Source organism: Mesoplodon mirus (assembly GCF_964341445.2).
Source record: "Mesoplodon mirus genome assembly, chromosome: 17".
Taxonomy (NCBI): domain Eukaryota; kingdom Metazoa; phylum Chordata; class Mammalia; order Artiodactyla; family Ziphiidae; genus Mesoplodon; species Mesoplodon mirus.
Window position 1 is genome coordinate 71212475 of NC_138993.1, and position 18279 is coordinate 71230753.

The following is an 18279-nucleotide window of genomic DNA, read 5'->3' on the forward strand; positions in this document are numbered from 1 at the left end:
TTAATTGCCAGAATGAAGGTCTTTTTTCTAATATTTATTAAATTTTTTCGTATTATAATCAGATAGCATTGCTATACTAATCCCATTTTTTACTTGTTGAATTTTGATCATGACCATAAAATACGGTCAGTATTTATGAATATAACATAGACACTTGGAAAATAACTATAATGCTTTTTGTGTGTGTCAAGTGTTTGACATATTTAAGAATCAGTCCTATGTTTTTACATATATTATATACTAATGTATTTCTTAATCAGAGGCTGAGAGAAGTGAGTTGAAGCATTTGGTCACCAAATTCTCTTTTCCTCCCACCAGTACTTATTAATATGATGGACATGGCTTGATTTTCTAACAAGTTACATTATGTTTGTGTTTTTATGTTGTAATTCTAATTTGTTATATGACATTTTGTTCACTTTATTCTTTATTTACATGAACCCCTTCTGATATTTGTGGTAGTTTATGTTTCTCTTGTGCTCATCGTAATTATCCTTATACATTTATAGAATACACTTATGCCTCAAATAGCTTCATATAACCAACAAATAGAGTGGGATGTTGTCTCAGTCTCCTGCCAAGTTTTATCAGGTGCTAAGGCCATGCATGATAGGTAGAAATCTGGGCCTTTTACAAAGCGAAAGGCTCTAGAACAAGATGAAAACTAAATACAGCAATTCTGAACTAATTCTTTCATTATAAGATACTATTGGGACATGCAGTAAAACATGAATGAGGTGTAAGGATTAGATGGTAGTAATTTATCAGTGTTACTTTGCTAAATTTGTTAGTGGCAATACTGTCTTAATTAGAAAAAAGAAAGGAAAAAAGATGAGACTGGGGTCTTGGTTTGTTTGTTTGTTTGTTTGTTTGCTTAGCTGTTACATATTTGACCAAAAGGAAGGTAAAATCCATTCTAAAGAAATATAGTTTATATTGTCTTCTGGAAATCAAAGAGTCTCTTGTATTTGTTACTTCAGCATGCCCAGCAGGAGAGCATGACGTGACCTGAGATCAGTTCTTGTTGGATTGTAGTTTGTGACATATGTATCTTCAATTATAGAAATAACTGCAATAAAATAACAATTTATATAAGAGACCTTAGAAATGACATGAATGCTTTGAGCTTTGTTAAAAATGAATATATGCATTGAATCCTTTATGATATTTATATCTGAACAACAGAAGAATGTGTTCATAAGCATGCTTTGTTTTTTAGATTCTAAATTTGAAATGGGTATGCTGAACGAAAAGGGAGATTTTGAAGGGTGAGTTGGATTTTTATGGAATCCATTCCATTTCCATTTCTCCCTGCTTGTGGAAAGATGCCCTCATGATTTAGTGCCTGGGCCTGGTATGAGACTATCCCATACCTACACACCACTTGGTATTGGGACGTTTGTAAAACATGTTCTCTCTTTCCTGAAGTTTTGTTTTCTCTAAAGTGGGGCTAGTAATTGTTGCTGTTTTGTAGACTTTTGTTTCGAGGCTGGGATATAAATGACTGACTCATTCTCAGATATGATTTCATTAGGCCCAAACCTCAGTACTATAGAATTTCAATTTTAAGTATTTTCACAATGTCAGTACTTATGTTGATAGTTAAGTATTCTTCCAATGATTACCATACCATGATCCAGTACCTCGTGGAATTTATCTTTTAAAAAAGGCATACTTTTAAGAGCAAGCAGTAATTAATTGTCATTTTGTAATTGCAACTTTAGTCCTTTCTCAAGAGGGGATTTGGACTTTGCACAGAGTACACAGGGCTATGGAGCACCATGAAACTGATGATTAATAGCAGCTTTAGCAAAGAATGGATCATGGCTTTGTCCTCCTAGGACACCTTGAAATGATGAATTCGCATGTACTATATATATTACACACTCACACTGTTATATGGTTTGCTAGCTATAAATATTGATGAAGTGATAAAATAAGGAAGTAAGGGAAGTTTTTTCAGTTTTTGTTCTCCAGTGGGGAGATCTCCTTTAGCTAATATGTTTCATTTAGCTAAATTCATATCAACTGTTTATCTCTAGTTTAATTTTTGCTTAGCTTTGTGTAGCTTTGTTTGCTGTGGTTGTATAATGTAACTCTCTAAGAGTTTGGGTATATGACTCATGTGTAATAAACAATGTCCAATCCTGCTACATCTGTCACAATGCTATATAAGTGAATTCTGAAGTCAAATAAAGATTGACAGGGAAAGCCACTCTTTGTATGATATCAAGTAGTTTGGCAAACATAATGATAATCTGGCTGTAGGCAGAGATTCACCATCCTTTCCTGTCCAGTGCACTCAAGTAGAATCAGTGAAACAAACATTTGGCTTCTCTGTGCTTGCAAGGGCACCAGGATGGAAATTCTGATGAGAATAGCACAAACTGTTAGTAGTTGGAAACTGGTAGTTGCACTCACCACATTTTGGGGAAACAAAGCAGCCATTTTATATTTAACCTCCATAGAGCTGGGGATAACAGTTGCTTATCCACTAGGGTCTCGTAGTGTTGTTTACCATTATTCTCTGGGCACTGAATTCACTTGGACAATATCCCACGAAAAGACTGATTCAACAGAGAAACACCGTCCACTGGGAAAACACTTCCCCAATAGACCTTGGGACTTATTTTCTATCTCACACTTCACTTCCACACTCAGATGAAATCCACATGACACTAACTCTCTTATATGGGGTGGTTGGGTTCTAAAATCAGCATGGGAAGTGAAAGTGTATACCATCAAGATAACCTAACCAGTGGACTGAGGCCCTGGATCTGTGAGAGGCAGTCGGGAATGAAGACTGCCTGGGACGAGAGCAAATCAAATATTTCCTTTCATCATCTCATGCTTCTCTGCAGGGCTTATCGAGCTGCTATTTATATGACAGTTGATAACTTAAAAGTGCTGTTACACGGATCATTTTTTATAATTTATACGGGACCTACATGTGGCATTATCCCTATTTTAAAGATTAAAAAACATACTTGCCTAAAGACCTCCCTTAGGACTCATATTTCATAGTGGCTATATTTTGGTTCTAATTTCTTTACACTAGGATGTTGTAGTGTTTTTTTCCTCTTCTTTTCTTAGCTAGACATACCCATGTGAACACACCCTGATTGTGGAGCTCTGAGCTCATGTTCATACTCGTTTGTTTCTTTTGGATCTCTGTGTCCTTCACGGATCTTTCCTTCTTACCGATTCTAGAAATTGACCAGTCGATTCCTCAAAGTTGACCCTCCCCATTGGGTAGACAGCAGATGTTTCAGGATTATGAGTCACCATGCCCTGCTTCTGTGGCTATAAAATTGAAAAAGTTTTATGGGTTACCCATTTATTGTCAGCTTGTTTGTTGTCATCAGTTTAAATGTCTATCAGCCAGAATCAATAATGTGGGGATAAACAACACTTCTAATCTCTTCTGGTACCATCACTCTATCATTTCAGGCTTAAAACCCAGCATCATTTTTTCTTCTCATTTCTTGTACCTGAGCCCCTATGAGCATATGAGAGGCAAGAGGGTAAGAGAGGAATTTTATAAAAATGAATCTATATATTTCATGGCTATATAATTCAACAAATTTATACTTTTAACGTGAACCATGAAAAGAAACCTGCGGTATCAAAGAGCCTCAAACATGTTTCCTGAATCAAGATTGTATTATCTATAATCTACCAACAGGGGAATTTTCCATGAACCTAAAGTACCTTAAGCTCCAGGACCCTCCTCACTTTCACGGGCCTTTCTAAGACCCTGGACAAGTGACGTATTCACATGTTCATATGTCTGTAAAATCTGCAAAAGCAAGATATTTTGTTAGGACCACTCTTTCTTTCCATTGAAATTTCCACTCCATCACCTTTTCCCTAGGGTGACTGGAGTAGATAGGAGTGTATACAGGCTTTTCTGGATCCCCTTAAGGAGAAGCTGAGTGAGAATACATGTAATGGATATAGCTTTGTGGTTTATATCACTTAGGTGTACAGCTCACTTATTGCCAGCTGCTCTGGGGTGGAAATAATTTCCAATAATATTCCTACTTCTCCCTATCTTGCAATAAATACTCTGTGTCTCAACTCAAAGGTCCAGGGCCTGCAGTCAATGGATTTGAAGGTATTCTAGAACTATATCCTCAAAGTATGTAGGCCTAGGAGGAAAAACAAGGTCGACAATGTATGGATCCAAAATCTAATCTGTAGAAGAATTCTCAAAACATCATGTGTAGACTATTGTTATTATGCTCATGGGTAACTTGTCAATTGGAAGTTCTTTCTCATCAGTGACATCCTTAATAAGGCATTGAACAAAATAATATATTTGATGTACATTTTATTTTTTCTTTGATGAATATCATGCAAAATAGAATTTATCGAATTCTTACGTCTGCAGAGCATAACCTGTGGCAGCACTAGAAAAAGTGGATATATTTGGAACAGCTCAGGTACAGGAGAATCTGACTGAAATTTCCCCAAATTAGAGAAAAATCCTACAATTGTGAAGCTGAAAGCAACTTTTCTGAACTTTTTAATATCAATAATGCAAAGCAAAATTTAATTCGTTGGGCTAAAAGGAAGACTGAATTATCTTTTTCTTACCTCTACAGAAAGTAGTGCAAATATTATTCTGTCATATGAAAGGTGATCTAAATATAAGTAACTGAAAACTAAGGAAGTATTATAGAGTTTGTCAAGTAGTCAGTTAATGAAAATGCGTCATTTTTCTAGATTTTGTAATTTAGGATACTTTTCATTAAGTTTTGTTTTGATTTTTTTTCATTCTGATTGTGCTCATTTTTTAACAGCTTTATTGATATATCCTTGACATATAAAATTGTATATATCTAAGATGTGCATTTGATGTTTTGATATGTCTACACTGTGAAAAGATCAACACACTCAAGCTAAGCAATATAACCATCACCTCACATGATTACCAAGTATGTGTGTATGTGTTGAGATTTAATTTAAGAACTATCCTCTTAGCAAATTTCTGGTATACAATATGTATTGTTAGCTATCGTCATCATGCTGTACATGAGATCTGCTTTTTACACATATTTTTATTCATGAGCTTGTGTCATCTTTCTTAAAATGGGACCCTAAATTATATAAGCAGCAGACCCCACTCAACTCTGATTGTACCTGCATTTATTCTTTGATTTTCACTCTCTCTTTCTCTTTTTTATTTGTAGTTATTTTGAAGATAAGTTTTATTTTTTAACAAATAAAATTATGAAATCATAAGATTCTTATGATTTCTTAAGAATCATAACATTCTTATGTTATTGTTGCATGGTGAATAAGGACAATATATTCATTTTTTTGGAAAAAAATAATACAAAGTAACTAAAAAAGCTACTTGAGTAGAACAATGCATTAAATACTATAAAATATTTATTAAAATTATCTCATATTAATGTTTTATGAGGAGAAGCAATATATATATATTTTGTCTGTGTCCAGATAAAATGAAAATCCTCAAACAATTTTTAATACATTTTAAAGTATATCTTATCATTTAAGGAAAAGCATAATATTGGAAAAGGTACAAAAATTATAAAAAACAAATATGTCATGTATATATAATTGCATACATTACTTATTAAAACATGATTTTTATAAAACTTTCATTAAATTTAAAATAATTAAATAATGCCCACTTGACTTTTTAGTAGGTAAATAGTATTGATCACTGATTAAATATGTATTCATTGAATTGTCATGATTATCCAATTAAAATATAATAAGCTAATTTTATTTTCATGGTGTGTTTGTGTAAAATTCTAAAAACTTTAAATCATTGTCATTTCAAGGAATTCTGAATACATGCTATTATAGAACATATCTCGAGTTCCTTAACACATTTTATTAGATTACACATGATTTGTGTGCATATTCTGTGAAGGAATGAAACATGTTAAAATGAGATTATTTAGTAAAATGAATCCAAGGATTTGAAGAAAGATGAGAACATAAGAACATTTTCAGTTAAAAGAATCCAGTCTTTGTCCAGATCATTGGTTCAGATTTAAGAACCCACCACTTATTTCAACAGGGAAAGTAGTATTGGGAAAACAGGCATTGGAAAGAAATCTAACAAATTTCCATATAATTCTTACCATGTAAAAGATAGGCAAATGGTCAATTCTTTCATGTAGGTATGCTTTGTACAAATTCAACTACATTGTTGCAAAATGCCATTGGAATTATGCATAACATTTAAAAATAAAACTTGTGGAGTTCTCTGTTGAAACCATCTGAACTGTCAGTTTAGCTAACCTTTGTTTGCCTGTCACTGAGTTCCCATGATTAAATCTGAAGATTATAATCATTAACCATGCCAGGGGTTCACTGTGGGTGGAATTTGATGTGTGGATGACATTCTGTTTATATGATGAAGTCAAAATCAGACTTCATTTTTTCTAGCTTGGCACCCAGAGGTCTCTAGGTTAGCTATCAAGGGCCTGCAGCACTTACATTTCCTGACTTTATATTAAATATTGTATTCATATTGGCTGGGGAATATTCCCCTACATCCTGTAATCGCTGCCTCCCCTTTAACTGGGACACATAGCATATTTGATATCACATGAGAAACAATTTAATGATTTTCAGTCATTTTAAAATATGAACTTATAAACATTTTTTATCCAATAAGCAACTTTAATGAATACGCATTTGCAACTTGATTTCTCATGTTAGTTTATCATTATAAAGGGTAGTAATAACAAGAATGTTAAATATTGCTGAAATTATTCAGCTACAAATGAAAATAGAGCGTACATAGTTTTAATAGACTAAGTGATAAAGTGATTTTTCCAAGAGTATGCTAGTCTTTAACACCTTTCTCTAGCTGTTGTTATTCGAAATAACTCTGAATATGTTTCTTCACTATGTGTGAAAGAAATTTTACTTAACAATTAAAGTGCTTAGTGATTTGAATTCAAATAAAATAGTTTGTTTTTGTTCTTTTAAATTGACTTAAACTCTGTTGAAGAGAACAAAGCCATTCTGCATTTTGGTTAAGACTTCATATTTGAAAGAATACTAAATTGAAGGAATATAATATTTTCATATTTGTATTCTTTTACTATTTATGACTTTTACTGTTTTCTTGCTTATTTTAAATTGAGAACAGATTTGTAATTTGTAGTTCTAACTCTCTATAATAGATTAAAGCTTTATTCTAAATATCTGAATTTCCCAGTCAGCTTCCTTCAAAAGTTATACCTTTTGCAGCTGATAGAAATGGTTAAATCCATTGATTTACTGACTATCTAAATTTGTAAGCCCCAAGGTACAAAATCACTAATTTAGTCATGTTTCAAGGAGAACAAGTCAATCTTCTCTATAAGCTACCTCTCATTTAAAATCACTTTCCTAGATTCCAGTAGGTTTCAGTAATTGATACAAGAAATAGCTAAAATCAAATTACACATTAATAACTTTCCTTTTGATTGTTAATCAGTGAAAACAATTATTATTTACCATCAAATCCTAACTTATCCACAGCAAATAACATCCTAAACATTTCTGGAAATATGAATTGCATGTGAAAAGTAACCACAACTTTAGGCTATATGAATTCAAATAACTGTAGATATAGTTCTCATAAAAGAAACCTGAGACCCTTTACCACATATACTCTGATCTTTATTAAAATTCAGATGAGATGTTTTACAGTATCTGGAACGATGACTTACTAAGTCAGACTACAAGGGTGTTCAATTAAAATGCGATCTGTTTATTGTGAGTTCGGGTAGCCATCAAGGCAAAAGCCCTTGAAGAAATACTGATAATATTTGAAATTGGGTAAATTATGGCACCGCACATTAATTAAAGCCTGCAGATGAATCGCAAGATAAGACAACTTGAACACAGCATTTAGTGGGCTTATTTGCCAATGCCTCGTAGGGCTGTCCAGCTGCTAAGTCTCCTCCAACGTTCTTTGTTGTTTTCATTAATGTTATAGCGATTTTTCCATTGAACGCCTGCAGTGGGACTGCCTTCTTCCCTCCTACTCATCCACAGCGTAGGGAGGGGGGTGAGGAGGCAGGGTTGCAGGCCCCATAAGGGCTCCGCAGGTGCTCCCCAATACTGCCCTTTGGGGTAAACTCGTGAGAGGAGTTAGGGTCAAGGGAGACCAGCATATTTAAACATCTTGGTAGACAACACATAACTAAGGAGATTTAGGTCTGAAGTTTTCCTTCCTTGCTTAAGTAATGAATGTAAAAGTAATGTAGTTATATTGATAGAACACATAAAGGAAGACCTAGTGCAAAATGCCTACAACCAAGACAGGTGCTCTCTTATGAAATGAAACTCTGACCTGTGACATCATCTCATGGGGCCACGATTATTCCAACAAAACTTTGATGGACAAAGATAACACACCCTTCTCACCCCACCACCTGAATGTATATGGTACATCATAAAAGAGATCCTTGGGTACTTCAGGGACATACAAACATAGCCAAGGTCAAGTGGGAGTTACACATGGTTCTAGAGTGAAGAATGGGATAGTAATAACACTGGTAAATACAATAATAGCAGTAAACAAAAAATGAGCGTTTTGTTTTGTTTTGTATTTTCCTGCATTGAGTACCAAGCATAATTCAAATTGCTTTACATGTATTAACCAATGTAATTCCGAAACCACTCCATAACGTTTTATTTTTACCCTTATTTATAGATGATGAAACTGAAACACAGAGAGATTAAGTAACTGATCAGCATCACACAGCTAGAAATAAAAAAGAATAATCAGGACACAAATGCAAACAGGTTATCTCTGGAGCCAGCCTTCAGAGTCACTCCAACATGCTGTCACTCTAATGCATTTGAACATATTATCAAATATTACAATCAAATGTTATTTGTCTGCCCCAGGTTATTTTCATTTTATTTTTGTTATTTCTATATGATAAAGACAAAAATTGTTTGGCCTGAAAATCTAACTTTCTCAACTAATATTTTGAAATTTTCAGTGCAAAACTTCTTAGAAAGCAGACCCATCTGGTTGTTACCATTTCTTGTAGGGCCTTGGGTGTTGGTATAAGGAGTGGATGAGGGGATAACAAGGTAAATAAAAATAAAACAAGCAGAACACAGCTAATTAAAACACTTTAAACTGTGCCTGTAATGACAGCCTATGCATGATAGGTTCCCATGTTCTTGCAAGAGATATGGGGAAAGATTGTTGCAGATCAACAGTGGCTATTTCAGAATGATTGGAAGTCTGGTGGACATTTTTTAAAATATTTATCTTTACCTTGACTTTTGGTTTCTACAAAGGCCCTTAAGCCATACAAAGAGCCCATATATTAGCTTGGAAATCCTAGTCTAGATGGCTCAACTAGAAATTCTAGATCCAGATCCTGCAAAGTAGATCTGAGCAAATATTTGGGCTCGAATACTAATGGCATGGCTTCTTAGATTGGAACCACACGCCCAAGTGTAAAGAAGACTCAATACTTAATTGGCTTGGTGTGATTCCTACCCTATGTTGACTGCATAAGTCCACAGATTTCATGAATACAAATGGCTCCCTGGGGGAGGAGTAAAGTCATTCCTTACCATGAGTGTTTCCTTTGTTCTATTTAGCTGAGCTCCAAATTAAGCAAACATTTGCCAATAATTTCAGCAGGACTTGTATTAAGAGAATAACGCCTGCATGGACATATTGGTTGTCTATAGATATATATCTTTTCTCATAGGTTGGAACACCTGCCACAGAGGGTTTTCAATGTGTTGAATGTCACCCTTCACATGTCTCTTACATGTCTAGTTTCTTATTTCTGTTGATTGTAACTGCTAACTTACAACTGACCTGACTTCACAGTTGTCTGGGGTTCCCATTCATACCCTGAGGATAACTTCTACTTTTTGCTATTCATTACTTAGTCCCCCTATTTTCCTATTATATAGACCCAAATATTAAATTTAGCTCCTCCTAAATTTAATACACATACAGATACTTGGCATACAGATACATTGACGTAGTAAAACTTTCACATCAGCCTTTGTATGTAAAGCAAGCTTAACAAGAGACATCTGTGATCCTACAAATGGAACCGTCCAGTATTCCATGTTTCTGTACATTTACTCATTTTCTCCAGCTCACCCCTCTCCTCTTTGCACTGCCTCTCCATGATTTTCCTGACCATTTCTAAAGCAGAGCACACATTTCCTTTTTTTTTTTAATTCATATGCTCAGGGTCTTACTTCCCATTCAAATTCAAGTATCTTACTAAATTTTTTTCTAAAGCTCCCCCCGACCCAGACAAATTTTTATTTTTTTTCTTCAATACCCAAACATGTACACTAATCTCAGATAACATACTTGATGCAAAAAGACATTAAATCACCATATGTTTTCTTAATTCCAGTTCCCATCAAGTCTGTCCTCTCTTAATCGATTCCCTTGGTGTAATCTTGCCCCCGAACGTCAGCACTAGAATGGTCTTTCAAAACTGCCAGAGTGATCACTTTATTCCCTCCTTCAAGGGCTCCACCATCATCTAAAGAGCAAAGTTCAACCTCCTGGATATCAGACATGTAGGCTGATTTCTCAACAAAATCCAGTTCACAACTTACACAGTAGTAGTTCATCCTGAACTACTTGTATTTTTCTCAAAGATACTCCTGCCTTTTAGCCCATCCCTTTGTTTACCGTGGTGCATTCCCCTGGGATTTATCCCAACCAGCTTTTTCACATAGTAACCATCCACACTGTTCATCTCAAGCTTCATACCTTGTTTGAAGGAGTCAACCTCATTGCAAGTTGAATTGAATCTCTCTTTTTGTGTCCATTGAATCTTCTGTGCTTCTAATATACAGCTAACAATGAACCTTGATAATCTTTATCTTCATGCCTCTGTTTTCTGAGCCAAATCAGAGGCCTTTTTTAACCCTAATAACTAAAATAATATCTAGCATCTCTTAAACACTCAGTAAACATTAATAAATGAATAACTAAAACTTAGCAATAATTTAAACATGCTGAAATTCAAAATTATTAATAAATATGAAAAAGTGACATCAATTTAACAACTTTCATATAAACCATTAACTAAAAATCAATAGATTTTTGCTTTGCCCTAATACTGAACTTATATAACATCATAATGCTAGTATTAGAGCATTCTGCCTAGATTCATCAAAGTTTCTAGCAAATCAACACTATCAAAACTTAAGCTTTATACATCCAAGTATTTCATTATAGTCATATGTGTGGTCTAATCATTATCCAATATGTGAAATCAGAGGTATCCTGAAAAACGAAGGATATATAATTTCATTTTAGGGGAACTAGCACTTTCTTTTCTGAAGGCATGATTTGGGTCTGGCAAGTAGGAGACAATTCTGGTTTCAGCCTACCTTGCATAAGTCAGCACCTGAAGTGGAAAATGAGGGGTTGGGAGCAGATAATTCATAAGGCTATTTCAGTTCACATTTTGATATATATATATATATATATATATATTTGATTCCTAATTTGGCCACAGTCTGGCCATGTCTGGGCAACTTAATCCTCTGCTTCTGTCCGAGACAGCAGGTAGCCAGCCTTCCCATCAGAGACCCCCAGCAGGTGCTCTGTGATAGAGGCGGCAACTCTCTTTGTATTTCCGTACTTTCTGGCTCATTCCACGTCTGGAGTGCCCGTCATTGGTTCTGCTTATCGTCTTGTGTTGCTTCATGAGACGGTTTTAGTTTGGTGCTCTTCAAACTTTAACGTAGATGAGAATCACCTGGAGATCTTGTTACAATGCAGATTCTGCTTCTGTGGTTCTGGCGGGGGCTGTGAACCTTTCATTTCTAACAAGTTCCCACATGAAGACACTGCTGGTCCCAAGACACAGATCAGTCTGTGGAGGAAGAATTTAGTTGACAAACCACGGATTATTGAGTGAGTTTGTTTGGATTTTGGACTCCGGTTTCACTACTTACTGGCAGTGGAACCTTGGATAACCTATATAAATGCTCTCAGATTCAAGAAACGTTTCCTATAAAATGGACCATTAATACTTCATAAGGTTCATGGGAGGACATGGAATAATAAACTTTACAGTCCAGTGCCTTTCAAATGGGAGGTGGCTCTGTAATAGAAACGCTTTCCTTGACTCTCTCTCTCCCCTTGAACTTTCAACCTGGTTCACTTACTGAAAGTGTCACTCACTTTAGCCTGCCAGGTGCCCCTTTTCTGGCTTTTAGTTTCATCTCTGTGGTCTATCATTAATTAACTGATCATTCATGGCCATCTTTCACACCCACGTCTTTGCTCATAGGCAGACCCTCTTAAGATCCCAAGGATCCACAGTGGTGAAGCCTTCATCACTTTAGCACTCTGTTTGTGAAATAAAACTTTTTCCCCTAAATTTATAGTTAGCATTCCTCCAGCACATTTTCTGAAATTCATTGAAGTCGATGAAATTCAATAAGAGTCTCTATTGGGCTGTTTAATCTCAATATAGTAGGTGCTCAGTAAAGGTCAACACCTTCCTTCCCCACGTAAATTTCTTTCCTAATAAATTGGCATATAATAAAGGGCCGTTTGGCTAATGTGCTTATTACATATGTGGCTTCCCTGAATTAAGTTTGATGGAAATGTTTAATTTCAATAAAATGAGGTTTTTAAAATTATTTATATGATCCAGAATAATCAGTTTTCAGAAAGATCCATTTTAGCTGATTTAAAAAAAAATGTCAACAACTGTTTAACGTCAATTAAAAGGCGACATAGAGCACGAAACAGAAATTACCATCATCATTGTGGCATTGGGTATATAAACAATTAGATGCATTTGATCCCCAAATTAAACAAGCAGGGAAATATTAGATCAAATCTACTGCAAACCAAAATAACATGACAGATATGATTTATACATGAAGGTTATGGGAGGTGACATATTTTTAAAATTGTCTATTATTGATGCTATATTAAATAAAAATGTGTTATTTGTGGTATTTTAATCTTTTATACATTTTATTCCAACTATTGTTTTGACATTCAATTTTTTAATTTTTTAAAATTTTTGTTGAAATATAGTAGATTTAAAATATTGTGTTATCACCGGTGAATTCTATCAAACATTTAGAGAAGAGCTAACACCCATCCTTCTCAAGCTCTTCTCAAAAATTGCAGAGGAAGATACACTTCCAAACTCATTCTATGAGGCCACCATCACCCTGATACCAAAACCAGACCAAGATACTACAAAAAAAAAGAAAAGTATAGACCAATATCACTGATGAATATAGATGCAAAAATCCTCAACAAAATACTAGAAAACAGAATCCAACAGCACATTAAAAAGATCATACACCATGATCAAGTGGGGTTTATCCCAGGGATGCAAGGATTCTTCAATATATGCAAATCAATCAATGTGTTACACCATTTTAACAAATTGAAGAATAAAAACCATATGATCATCTCAATAGATGCAGAAAAAGCTTTTGACAAAATTCAACACCCATTTTTGATAAAAACTCTCCAGAAATTGGGCATAGAGGGAGCCTACATCAACATCATAAAGGCCATATATGACAAACCCACAGCAAACATCATTCTCAATGATGAAAAACTGAAAGCATTACCTCTAAGATCAGAAACGAGACAAGGATGTCCACGCTCACCACTATTATTCAACATAATTTTGGAAGTCCTAGTCACGGCAATCAGAGAAGAAAAAGAAGTAAAAGGAATACAAATTGGAAAAGAAGAAGTAAAACTCTCACTGTTTGCAGATGATGATACTATACATAGAGAATGCTAAAGATGCCACCAGAAAACTACTAGAGCTAATCAATGAATTTGGTAAAGTTGCAGGATACAATATTAATGCACAGAACTCTCTTGTGTTCCTATACACTAACAACAAAAGATCAGAAAGAGAAATTAAGGAAACAATCCCATTCACCATTGCAACAAAAAGAATAAAATGCCTAGGAATAAACCTACTTAAGGAGGTAAAAGACCTGTACTCAGAAACTATAAGACACTGATGAAAGAAATCAAAGATGACGCAAACAGATGGGAGATATATACCATGTTCTCGGATTGGAAGAATCAATATTGTGAAAATGACTATAGTACACAAAGCAATCTACAGATGCAATGTAATCCCTATCAAATTACCAATGGCATTTTTTACAGAACTAGAACAAAAAAATCTTAGAATTTGTATGATCTTTCAGATCTTACAGATCTTTCTGTATTCATTCTTATTAAATGAAATACTGTGTTTCCTTCCAGAAATTAATACTTACCTGAATTAGCCTCTGTCAAGTAACTAATCAAAGAAGAAAAACATTTGTTATGTCTTTTCTTTCTCTCTGTCCAGATTCCAGGGGTGAAATGGAAACAGAGCTGGGTATATAGGTGGGTAGATAAATGTCAGTCTTAAAATAATGAGATTAATAGTGTTACATGAATAGATTCGTTACCCCAAATTTACATTTTTTAATAATTGTTTGGAGAAATAGATCCAATCTCAATTCCTATTCTTCTTGGAATTATATATCAGCCTTTCCAATCTCAATCTATTTCCTTCTCAAGGAGAAAAAGTCACCCAAATTCAGTGACCTAACATTCTAGATATTCTAATAGCCACATTTACACTCAGTGATCTAAATAAAAGCATTCAAATTAAAATGTATTAGCAACTACCATCCCTTAATCTGGATGCGTAGGTTAAAATTTAATCACATAGAGTTAATAAGCATGTCTACTTTTGTTTCCTAACTTTGCATTTCATGGAAAAATTCAAGAACCAGCACAGTGTTTTAATTTTAATTATTTTATCCAAACTTTCAGCAATGAAATGTATCAAATATAAAATCATGGTATAATTAACACATTTTATGACCACATAAAGTATGAACAAATGTGCCACACCTATATTAAATCAATATTTTGATTAGTTACATACATATGATATTTCTATTGAATTAATGTTCACATACCATTAAATTTATATTTAACCAATACTCATGAAGCAGTCAACTCAATTAAATGCCAATTACAATATGAGTGTATAGAATAAGACAATTTTGTTGAGTGAATTAAATGTAATGTAAACTCCTAACCCATTATTTTCTCTCTAAAGATTGTCTCAGTCCAGATTTCTTGTAGTAAAGTCTCTACCCAGAAAACTTATCTAATAATGAATATACTTATCAAAATTCATAGTAGGCCTTACTGTAAAATATTTAGAACTATGACCACTAGCATTCTTATTCAATACACAAATCTGTAATGAAACAGTGTAGATATTTTATAACATAAATATCAATTCAATAATCCCTAGATTTAAAAAAATACTTAATTTCAGAGTAAGTAGTTTTCTTACTTTTCTTTATATTAAAACTATTTTTTAAGTTCTGACTTTCCAGAACAAATTCTAGAGCCTCAAATATGTTTAAATGTAGTTACTCAAAGCATACCTAAATACTGTTACTACACACACACACACACACACACACACACACACACACTTCAAGTTGAAATTAGCCCCTAATGAGCTATTGTACCTATTGTCAAAATTAAGGCAACCATCCATATTATCACACATCCGTATAGTTCCTTACCATTTTTTAAAAATAGATAAATATTTTGAACTAAATGTCTTTTTCAATGTTTTCTGCTCTTTTTAACAAATCTAATTCTTAGGATTGATATAATTATTCAATTTCTCATCTACAATAATTACTTAAAATTTCTGAACCTAGATAATGCTTTCAATAACTGCAAAACTCAATTTCAGCATCCTTAACAAGTGTGCCCCTCTCTTTCCAGGGTTATATGCCTCTTCAGAATTCACATAGCATTTTGCATTTCTAATCCATTCATAATATAAGCTATATACTATAAACTGTAAGTTATAATCAAACTTTTTCTTCCTAGATCCAAAGACCTAAACACGAATTGTCACCTGTAGACCTCACTTCCTTTGCAGCTCTCTCATTGCAGTTCTAAACCATTTATTCATTTCTTTATTCACACGTCTCAATACCATTGAAGCACCTTCCATGAGATCATTCTTGCCATTACCCGTGACAGTGAGCCTTACCTAACGACCTCCAGGTACTAGTTCTTTTGAGCTATCAGCTTTAGCACAAGGGTACTCTCCTCCTTCCTTCTTCCCTGCAGCTTTGCATCCTTCTTGGAAACCTCAACATCCACAAGGATCATCCACAAACAGCTGTCACTGGCTCATCAGTTCCTTGACCTATTTTGCTCTATCTTTTTTCTCAAATTCGCTCTAGTCATTCTACTGTATATCTTCTCATGACCACTATCTATGTCACCTTTAAATCGTGATTTGAAATGTTTGTTTTCATTAATCTGTCTCTGTTTGTTTCCCACTGACTTACTTTACTGCCCATAACAACCTCCAATGAATGCATCACACCCTACCTCATTTTTACTCTATCCTCACCCTCTTATTGTCCCAACCTCTTTCGTATTTTCCCACTTAACACTGTAATCACTCTCTTAAAAACATCATTAATTTCCTTGTCCTTCTGGGTTTTTTTTTTTTGTTGGTGGGGTGTCAGGGGGCATACTCACATGTCAAAATACCACTGCTTCAAAAGCTCCACCCACTGCACAGACCCAAGCAGCTGAACGTTGATGGAGAAAAAAATCCCACAAACTTGCTGGATAGACTCAGTTCACATTTATGATCACTGATCTCAAATAGGCTGTCAACACTGTAGGATAATGCAACTCCATTTCTCTGCTAAATGACCTTTTATACTTTCTGGGATGACAATCTCACGCCTTCTCCTCAAATCTTCAATAACTCATCCCCAACCTGACTCTCAGCATGGAGATAAAATCATTGAAACTAGTCAAAACGACTTCATTTTTCTATCATCACTTTAACCAGTATTTACCCATATGCTCAAGTGTCCCACTTGTGGATATGAAAGAATAGTCACTGTATGAAAGCCAGCCTTGATAAGCCAGACTTAATACATAGTATCTATGTCTTTGATATTATTCATCTCTGCTTTTGTACTGTGATTTCCCTTCCTTCAGAACTAATTTCTCCCCAAGTGTCCCACCCTCCTGGGCTTATATCCTCATCTCCTAGTTTTCCTCACCCTTCTCTGGTCAGACTTTCTGTGCCACCATTCCAGAGACTTCTCTTATAAAGTCTGCCAAACCTGAAGATCAATTTTCTCTCTTCAGGTTACATTACGTCTTAGCAGTGTTAGGCATCCTCTTTTTCATAAAAGTTTCTTTTCTCAGCTTTCTTGACATTTCACTAGTGACTACTAGTAATGCACTCCCATTTCCTTTGTTGGTAGTATTTTTTACACTTTATCAGTTACTGGCTAGAGAAGTGTCCTAAGGTCCCTTCCTCTCCCCTCTTCCCTATATGTGCATTCCCTCCCACAGCTAACTTATCCAATGACTGCAGAGAGCACCCAAACACTGACTTTCAAATGCACAAAAATAGCAGAGCCCTAGTCCATGACTGTCAGATTCCTATACCCAACTTTCCTACTCGCTGTCTGCACTAGGATTTGTACTCAGTTTAGACAAGACAGAGGTAATAGTTTTCGTTATTTCCTTTTGTTATTTGCACCCCTAAAAATAAAGGTAAAATAAAATAAAACCCTGATGTAAATCTGAATAGAATTCCATTAAGAGTGTGAAAGAATTTGAAAAAAAATCAATATTTCTACATCAACAAAACTTGGCTTAAAACAATGGTAATTTTTTCCCTTTTATATTGACAAGCTAGTATTTTCAGACATTAGATATTAGCAGCACTTATTCCACCTCATTTGAATTGCCTATTTCAAATCACATTTACTTCAATATGTCATTCTGACAATGAAGATCATAAGGCAGTGTTACAATAAAGTATCACAAAATAATAGGGCAAATGCTTGCCAATTTGGAAACTCATAAATAAAAAGATTTATATCAATACTTTAAATTGCAATGTGTACATACGAAAATTTAGAAATTCTGGGAAATAGACATATTTCAATCATTGAATCATTTACATATTAATCTAGAAAAAAATACTGTCATATTGCAACTTGAATCAATTGTAATGATATTTCTGTATTTTATTATCTTTATTTTACCTCTTATCATTTGTGTGTAGATACTATATGCTTAAATATATGTAACTTTAGGTATTCCAGCTAATATATGATTAATCTTCTTTGAATTATGGAAATATAATTTTTTCTTAATAATATAGAATGAATTTTACTCGTGTTAAACTGTTCAACTACAATAATGGAAAT